Source organism: Chrysochloris asiatica, unplaced genomic scaffold, assembly GCF_000296735.1.
Source record: "Chrysochloris asiatica unplaced genomic scaffold, ChrAsi1.0 scaffold00024, whole genome shotgun sequence".
Taxonomy (NCBI): Eukaryota; Metazoa; Chordata; class Mammalia; order Afrosoricida; family Chrysochloridae; genus Chrysochloris; species Chrysochloris asiatica.
The window spans coordinates 5,858,625-5,867,897 of record NW_006408542.1 but is presented as its reverse complement, the minus strand read 5'-3'; the positions used below and the strand labels follow the sequence as shown (position 1 = coordinate 5,867,897).

Below are 9,273 nucleotides of genomic sequence, written 5' to 3'. Positions count from 1 at the left end.
ACGGAAGCAATACATAAATCAGTTGCTGACTAGCTAGAATCAACTCACGTTGATCCATATGTGTCAGATTAGAACTGTGTGTCATAGGGTGTTCATGGTTGCTTTTTTTTTTTGACTTTGCAAGGTTTTGTTTGTTTGTTGGACAGCAGGGATGGAGTGAGGAGGTTCCCCAGGGAGTCAACACCCCCCACCCCCAGCAGCTGGCCTGAAGGGACCCACACCAGTCCCAGTCCTGGTGTCGGGAACCAGCCAGACGAGAGCAGCCGGAACAACTGATTTCGAGGCTTTGTGCTCATTTCCCCCTCGGCCCCTTCTCGATGGGCTTCCCAATGTCCTTGCCCCGGAGCTTGAGGCCAATGGCTCTTTAGATCTTGCCCAGAACTTGGTTGTTGGGGATGGCCAGTCCACTCTCATAGTCTGCGATGACTTGCGGCTTCTCGTTTATTTTTATTGCCAGGTCCTTCTGTGTGAGCCCCTTGCTCTGTCGGCCCTGCTGGATGACCTTGCCCACCTCCAGGGTCACCCTGTCGTGGTGCAGTTCCTCCATCTCACGGTCCAATTTAGCAGTATTCTTGCTGATCGAATGCTGTTTGTTCTGGCCAGCCGCCCATTTCTTGGAAGTCTCCACATCTTCTCCTCGTCTCTGGGCTGCTAAGACGGCCTGCTTGGCCTGGGCCGCCCTGGGGCCCTTCTTGAGCAGTACGGTCACCGTGTCCCAGTCTTTCTCAGCCATGGCAGGTCGGGCGCGGTAGGCGGCGCGGTCCGGCGGCTCCGCGGCGGCGACTGGAGACCCGGCGCGGCCCATGAAGTAGATCCCTCGTCCTTTCTTCTAAGATAGCTCTGGGTGGTGGTTAACAGTTGAGTACTTTAATATTTGCATCACGCTAGGACTGAGCAATAAATTGTTGCTGTTGTTAAGTACCATGGAGTCTGTTCCGAGTCATAGTGACCCTGCATTGGGTTTCCAAGGCTGTATATCTTTATGGGAAAAGAAAGCCTCATCTTTCTCCCGCGGAACGGCTGGTAGTTTCGAACTGCCGACCTTAAGGTTAACAACCTGATTTGTAACCATTATGCTACCAGAGCTTCTTGCGCAATAAGTAGCAACCTGTAAAGTTCTGTTATTTTCTGCCAACTAGATTGCTCTGACCCATTTACCTATTCTCCTACCTTCTTTCCCTCCTTGGATTTTCATTTCTAAGTCAGATTGCTCAGGGAGAATAACATCTATTTTTTTTCTTAGCTCCTAGACCACTGCTTTACAGATTCCACAGATGTGCCAGACTAAAAAGTGTCTTGCCTCAGCAAGGGTCACACTCAGCAAGTGACTGTGTCCAGGGTTTTATTTATGGTCTCTCCATGGCAATAGTCTGCTGAAGCTAGACCTCTCTCCAGGACCCTGGCAGGGGGATAATTCCTCCTTAGTCCTGCTTCAAAGTTGGAAGTTGGGACACTTAAAACTGTATCAGGTGTAACTAACTTCAGAGAAGTTGGGGTGTTTTGTTGGCCCCTTCCATTTTGTAGGTGCTAAGTCATCGGGATGAGTTTATGGGGGTGGGGTATTGGATGAAGAGGAGGTAACAGGGCAGGGACTGTGGTGAGGCAAACAAAGGGCCTGGGGTGGGGCTCAAAATGTAAGGTGGAGAAAGTGCCTCCTTAAAAATTGTGCCCAAGGCTCCTCCTTCCTTTGCCTCACCCTAGTTCTTGACTTCTGGTGTGGTGTTGCGGATTAATGCGGTAAACTGCAATGTTGGTGTGGGCCATTAAGGCCTGCAGTTCTAACTCACCAGCTGCTCCTTGGGAACCTTGTACAGGGTTGCTATGAGTCGGATCCCGACTAGATGGCACTTAACAGCAACAACAATTCTTGCTTGGAGGCAAGCAGAGGGAGGAAAATTGAGGGAAGGCGTTGGGAATGGGGAGGAGAGGAAGAAATTTTTTATCTTAGTTGAAGAGCTAAATCTAGAGTTTATTCCAAGTTAAATATAGTTGGCATTGTAATATGCCAACCTTAGCCTGCCGTAGGCACTGAGTCCAGCTCATAGACCAGTGTCCTTGCAAATAGAGAAGGCTGAGGCAGCTCTGAGGAACTTTTCTCCTTTCTGACTGTGGCCTTCTCAGTACCAGCACCTGCTTTACCAGCCTCAAGGAGCCTCCGGGCAGAGGTGGCCTCTAGAGAGAAAAGGAACACAGACTCCTCAGGAGAATCAAATATTTAACTTATTTTTGTTCCTTGTACTTGAGATCTTGCTTCAGAAATAGACCTGGGTCCTGAGACTTCGCATGGCTCCCAGAATACAGTGTGAGGAGCTTGACTTCAGGGCATGGGAAAGCCTTTTCTCTCAGGCCTGCAATGCTCAACCTTTTGGGCCTCTCTGGTCCGACAGTTTATGATACCGTTTGTGAAATGCAAAGTCCCTGGACATTCAGCACAGTAAGCCATATCCAGAGCCTAGATGTTACTAGAATCCTGTCTATCTCCAACAACTACAGATCCCTCCAAGACTAACTTGGGTTCCACCTTTTCTGAGATGCATTTCTAGGCCTCTCTGGCCCAGGGACCACGCTCTTTCTACTGCCTGCATTTGATAATCAATCATCCTGTGACATTTTCAGTGTTGTTACATTAAAATGTATTAAAGCTAAATGCAATGTGGGATCCTGGACTGGATCCCAGAACAGACAAAAGACATTACTGGGAAAACTAGTGGCATCCAAATAAAATCTATGGTTTAGTTAATAGTATTATACCAGTGTTGATTTCTTAAACTTTGACAAATGTACCTTAGTTAAGTAAAATGTGAAAGTTAGGGGAGTTGGGTAAAAGATATATAGGAACTTTTTGTGCTATCTCTACAAAATTTCTGTAAATCTAAAAAAAAATTAATTTATCAATATTTATTCCATAGTGAAGTTGGAATGCTGAGGCTTGAAATTCCTAAAATCCTCAGGGTTTCCATAGTGCATGTGTTTGAACTTGTGCTTCCATATCAAGCATAGGTGTGTTTAGGAGCTCAGAACACCTTGAGCCAAGGTTAGAAGTTACACACTGAAGGGATGGTTTAGGGAAATTGGAAAGTTGTTCCATTTCCTCATTGTCCTCTTTTTCCAATCCTCCCTCATTCTCTTCTACTTGATGTATAGAGTCCATATACCTTTCCAAATGAAGAGAATAGATTGTGCTTCTGAACAATCTATTTTTCTAGACTGAGAGAATTAATTAAGTGTGATATAGTTTCCATGTAACTTAAGGCAACAGAGAAAAAGGACAATTAGTGGGGTCAAGAAAGAACTTTTACCAAAACAAATTAGACTGTTTAGAAGAATACACATGCTAGTTATAAATGTGTGCAGAACATAAAAACATTTCAAGAGTAAATTCAAATCTCATAATCTCACGTTCTGAGATAAGGACTATTAGCATTTTGGTATCAGTTCTCAGCCTTTATATTTGCATAAAAGTGGAATCATGTTGGTTACACAGTTTGCATTCTGCATTGCCTTTAAATGGCACCGTTTTATGGTATTGTTGAAACCCTGATTTGAGCAGCTACATAATATTTTACCATTTGTTTCTGCCATGTTGCAACTATCTTTGACTAGAGTCTACTCTGTATGTGTGTGTGTGTGGTTGAGACGTCTTCAAATAACTGAGGGCTTATTTTCATGTGTAGCAAAAATCTGCCCATACAGACTGTTTTGAAAAGTCTTGCTTGTTTTCACAGAGAGGTCTGGAGGCCCTAGCAAAGACCTATGCCTTCCTTCTATTCATTGTATGTATTTTTGGACAAAGATTTCATAATTCCATCTCCACCCTGGATATTCCCTAGGGCTGTGGGAGAAAAAGAAAAATAGTTTTTAAAGTGCAGGGATTGTATTCTTTTCTTGGCATGTTCCCCCACAAATCGCTGTGTGCACTTACGGCTCTGTATAAATAAATGACACAAATATAGCTCTTGTGGGGGAGGCCTCTTGCCTGTTGTCTTTCTAGGGTCCAATGCAGTATTTGTGTTCACATATTTATGAATTGTGGCTGGTTTGTTCATTGAATTAGGACCAAACAGAAATGTAAGTGTTCAGCATTTTAATTTTCACACATGACCCTCTTTGGGAATATTCAAAAGAAGACAGTGAAAGATGAAGGGAAGAAGAAAGAAAAGGAGAAAAAATAGGGGGAGAGATGAAGTCCCAAGGGTCCTAAAAAGAGTAGGACTCAGCCTAACGCACATCTGAATCCCCTCAGAATTTTGTTAAAATGCAGTTTTGATTCAGCAGGTCTGGGATAGGGCCTGAGATTCTGCATCAAACAAGATTCCAGGTAATGATGGTGCTACTGGTCCATGGACATACCTTGAAAAGCAAAGCCACTAACGTGGTTTGGTTTGTTAAATTGCTGGGTGGTGCAAATGGTTTGCATTTGCCTATTAATCTCATGATTAGTGGTTTGAGCATACCCAGCTGCACCACAGAAGAAAGACCTGGCAATCTGTTTCAGTAAAGATTACAACACAGAAAACCCTAGTTAGGAATTCTCCTCTGGTGCCATTAAATTGGTTCTGACTTGTAGTGACCACGCCTGGTCCTGTACCATCCTCACAATCGTTGTTGAGCTTGAAGCCATTGCTGCTGCCACTGGGCCAATTCATCTCATTGGGGGTCTTCCTCTTCTTCACAGACCCTCCACTCTACTAAGCATGATGTCCTTTTCTAGGGACTGGTTCCTTGTGATAATGTGTCCAAAGTAGGGGAGACAAAATCTTGCTATCCTGGCTTCTAAGGAGCACTCTGGATGTACTTCTTCCAACACAGAATTCTGCTAAGTAAATTACCATGAATTACTAGGAGCTGGAATCAGTTCAACAGCAATGAGTTTGGTTATGGGTTTTAACCATGATTTGTAGCTTGTTGGAGTTCTGGTGCGGCACTGTGGGTTAATGCACTAGACTGCAAGGTTGATTTGAACTGCAAGGTCGGCGGTTCAAGCTCACCAATTGCTCCTTGGAAACCCTATGCAGGGTCGCTATGAGTTGGTACCTACTCGACTGCACTTAACAACAAAAATATCTTGTTTGACCTAGTGGGGAGCATTCTCTTTCACTGCTGCTGTTACGTTTTGATTCTCTCCGTATACCCTGTCACCTCCCTAATCACTGATGATGTTTCTTCAGCCTCATGCATAAATTGAGGAAGCGTTCTAAAAGCTTCCTTCAACCTTGATGGGAGTCATCTTCACTCCCATAGTCCCTCCACTAGCTTCTCTGTCTCTTCTACCATGATTTTTTATTTCTATGTCTTATTTACAGACCTTTCATCTATTCTTCTGTCCACCTTACTCTACCAGGAGAAAAACGTGATACTCTGTTTCCACAAAAATCAGAGGCTTGGAAACCCTATGGGGTAGTTTTACTCTGTCCTTCAAGATCCTACGAGTCAGAAGAAATTCCATGGCAAAGGTTTCCTTGTTCTGCAAAACTCAGTTCTATTTCTCCTGACATGCTAAGAAACAGTCCTTGCATCTTACACTCTTTCACCTTTTCTTTCTGGTCCCTCCTCTGAATAAAATTACAAATGGTATCATTCTAATGGTGGATGAAAAGCCTGGTGGCACAACAGTTAAGCACTTCAGTTGCTAATTGAAATACCCATGATTTGACTCCACCAGGCAGGAGAAAAGACCCGATTGATCTGCTCCCATAATTCTTTCAGTCTTAGAAACCCAGTGGGGTAGTACTATGCTGTCTGATAGTCGTGACTCAGACGCTGCTTGACGGCAAGCAACAGCAGTAGCAATGGTTGGGTGCATTTAGATTACATTCAATGTATAGCTTTGGTGGACAGCTTTGCTTAGTTTCTTTATGAAGTAATGTTCAACATACTGCATGTTTTTTTTTTAGAAAGCCTGGAGGAATAATAGGGTTTTTCCTAGAATACAGTTTCTATGTCACTGCGGTAAATAGAAATTTTTGGATGTGTAGTCAATGAAAGCTTTTAAAATTCTCTTTTGATGAGACTAATCCCAAAGCTCCCCAACCTTCTAGAACTAAGATGTTGTTGTTGTTGTTATGTGCCGTGGAGTCGGTTCCGACTCATAGCGACCCTGTACAGGGTTTCCGAGGCTGTAAATCTTTACGGGAGCAGTAAGTCTCATCTTTCTCCCGCGGAGCAGCCGATAGTTTCAAACTGCTGACCTTGTGGCTCGCAGTCCGATTCGTAACCACTACGCTACCAGAGCTCCTTATACTCAGTGCTTATTGTGCAAATGTTTACTTTCTTTGCCTGAAAACTGTGGTTTGAATGTGATTCACTGACCCATCCTAATGGCTAACACCGCCATTTCTCCAAGCCCATTCGGGAGCAGCCAGTGTAATTGACCTAACTGAGCTCTTGGTCTAAGAATGCATTTAGCTCATGAAACCTTGAAACTGTTTTGGTGATAAACTCATTAGATAATTTCATGTTATGCCTATTCATAAATGATACACTGTCATCACAAGTTGGTTCATGTAGCATTCTAGCAAATGAATCGTTCTTTTAACTTATGTTTGTGCAACTTATAGTGTAATGTAAGGAGCCCTAGTAGCATAGTGGGTTAAGCATTGGCCTTCTAACCACAAAGTCATCAGCTCGAAGCCACCAGATGCTCTGTGGGAGAGAGATGAGGCTTTCTGCTCCTGAAATGATTTACAGGCTCAGAAACCCCACGTAGGGTCTCTATGAGTCAGAAACAACTTAATGGGCACATAGCAGCCGCAGTAACAACAACATAGTGTAATGGTAATGATGTTCATGAGGAACCCTGGTGGTACGATGGGGTAAACAAGCTTCTAACTGCAAAGTGGTGGTTTAAACCCACCAGCCACTCCTCAGGAGAAAGATTAGGCAGTCTGTCCCCATAAAGTGTTAGTCTCAGAAACCCTACATAGACTTACTATGTATCAGAATTGACTTGATGGCCGTGGAAATGATGTTTATAATGATCCTGAGGCATTTGTTAAAGTACCTTCTGAGTCATCAAGGAAAGATGCAATTTACACCCAATGTTTTTGGGGTTTTTATACTAAATGATACTTAAATGGTCATTCTTGGGAAACAGGTCATCTATACTAATAATGTCTTACACCAGCAGATCAGTAAATAGTTTATCCAGTTTTTAATTAATAAAATGTGTCCCACATTTTGAAGCTGAAAGAATTGGGGCAAATGGACTTGCCCAAAGTCCACAGACACATTGGGAATAGATTCCAACTCATAAAGAGTCCATGTGGGTCAAAGTACAACTGGGCTCCATAGGGTTTTCTATGACTGATTTTTCAGAAGTAGATTTCCAGGTCCCTCCTTTAAAATGCAAGGAGCTCTGGTAGCGTAGTGGTTACGAATCGGGCTGCGAACCTTAAGGTCAGCGGTTCGAAACTACCAGCCGCTCCGCGGGAGAAAGATGAGGCTTTCTACTCCCGTAAAGATTTACACCCTCGGAAACCCTGTACAGGGTCGCTATGGGTTGGAACCGACTCGACGGCACTTAACTTTTAAAATGCCTCTGACCTTGAACCTTAATTTTTTTTTTTTTGCATTTTAATTAATTAATTTCTTTACAAAGATCTGAAAATGATGTTACAGTACATGAGTTATTTACAGTGTGTTACAAAATGAATTGTCTAAAAGGCAGCAAAAGTACATTGTATAGAAAAAGTTTATGGGGCACATGTGTGTTTTTTTTTTTAGGTTTACCATCCAGTTGGGTTTTATTTTATTTATTTTTTAAAGTTTTAATTGTGATTTGAGAGAAAGTTTACAGGGCAGATCATCAGTTTTACATTCAACAAATCATACACCTTGTTTCATTACAATGATTATAATTCCCTCCATGTGCCATCAGTTAACAGTATTTCTCCCTATTCATTTTAGCTCTATATTTATTTATTTTTAGACACTCAGGCATATGTAATAATTTACACCACCAAAGGGCACATTCTGCAAGTCTGCCTCCTGGACACTATCTCGTAGTCCTTCTCTTCCCATGAATCTAAAGTCCTCATCTGTTCCCTCTCTCTGTGTCCCCATCTCTACCTCCAAATCTGGTATCGCTGCTTCTCTGGATAAGGTGGGACACACTTTTTGTATGATTATTGGTTATGTAGTGTTTCAAGTTATGGTCTCAGAAAGAGAAAAAAAAAAAAAAATGCCCAAGACCAATGGGGAAAATAAGCAAGCATACTAACCATGTGGATTTGATTCTATTAAGAATACAATTGGAAGAGCTCTAGCTCTCTGTCACTCTACCACAGTGAGGAACAGGAATGCTATCTCAGCCCAGAGTCCTTGCCCATCTATAGCTGTCTGCGTGGCTCGAAGATCATAGGGAGCAGGCTTGGGTATTCTGCCTCCCCCAACCTGAGGTCTTTGTCCATGAGAGGTGGTGCTGGAATCTTGGTTAACAGTCAACAATGTTAACTATTTGCACTCCCACAGGAGGTTGATGCTGTTAGGTGCCTTTGATTACAACAGAAGGAATGCTGTCCAGTCCTGCCCCATATCCTCACAATTATTGCTGTGCTTAAGCCCATTGTTGCAGATGCTACGTCAGTCTATCTTTGTGAGGGTCGTCCTCTTTTTTGATGATCCTCTACTTTGTGAAACATGGTGCCTTTCTCCAGGGACTTGACTTGAGTTGGAATCAGCTGATGAGAACTATAAGAGATAGTAAGTAGAAAAGTCAGGGCAAGAACCCAGATTTCTTGCTTTCTTTTATGGAGTTTCTTTATTTAAAAATAACCACAACATCCATTTCTCTTACAACTAGTAATGAATAAAGCCAACTGAATGTTATCCTCCATCTAACATGTGACTATTACCTAAGGACAAGTTTGATTTTACCTGCATACATATGCCAACAGAATTTGCATATCCAAAATTCACATAGGGATTGTCCTTTAAGATAATATTCCTGGGGATGATATGTTCATTTTTCTTCTTAGACTATTAGGAGTTGAACAAGAAAAAGATAACACTTTGTTGTTTCAGAGGCACACCCAATTTCAATTCAGCTTGATCCAACAACATTGGTTAGACAGGCAGAAAGCTGCCATCAAGCTGACGCATGGCAACTTTATGTACAACAGAATCAAATGATGCCAGCTCTCCATCTCTTGACTGCTGGCTTGTTTGAATCCGCCATCGTTACAGTTGTTGTGCCAATGGCCTCCTTTGTCCCCAGTGACCTTCTACTTCACCAAACATAAAATCCTCCTTCAGTAATTGATCCTTCCTGAAGAG

At 42.7% G+C, this 9,273-nt stretch overlaps 1 pseudogene; it reads right to left on the bottom strand.

Annotated features, from left to right (window-relative positions):
- Positions 1 to 292: 292 nt before the first annotated feature.
- On the bottom strand, positions 293 to 733 carry LOC102830300 (annotated as a pseudogene).
- Positions 734 to 9,273: the final 8,540 nt, after the last annotated feature.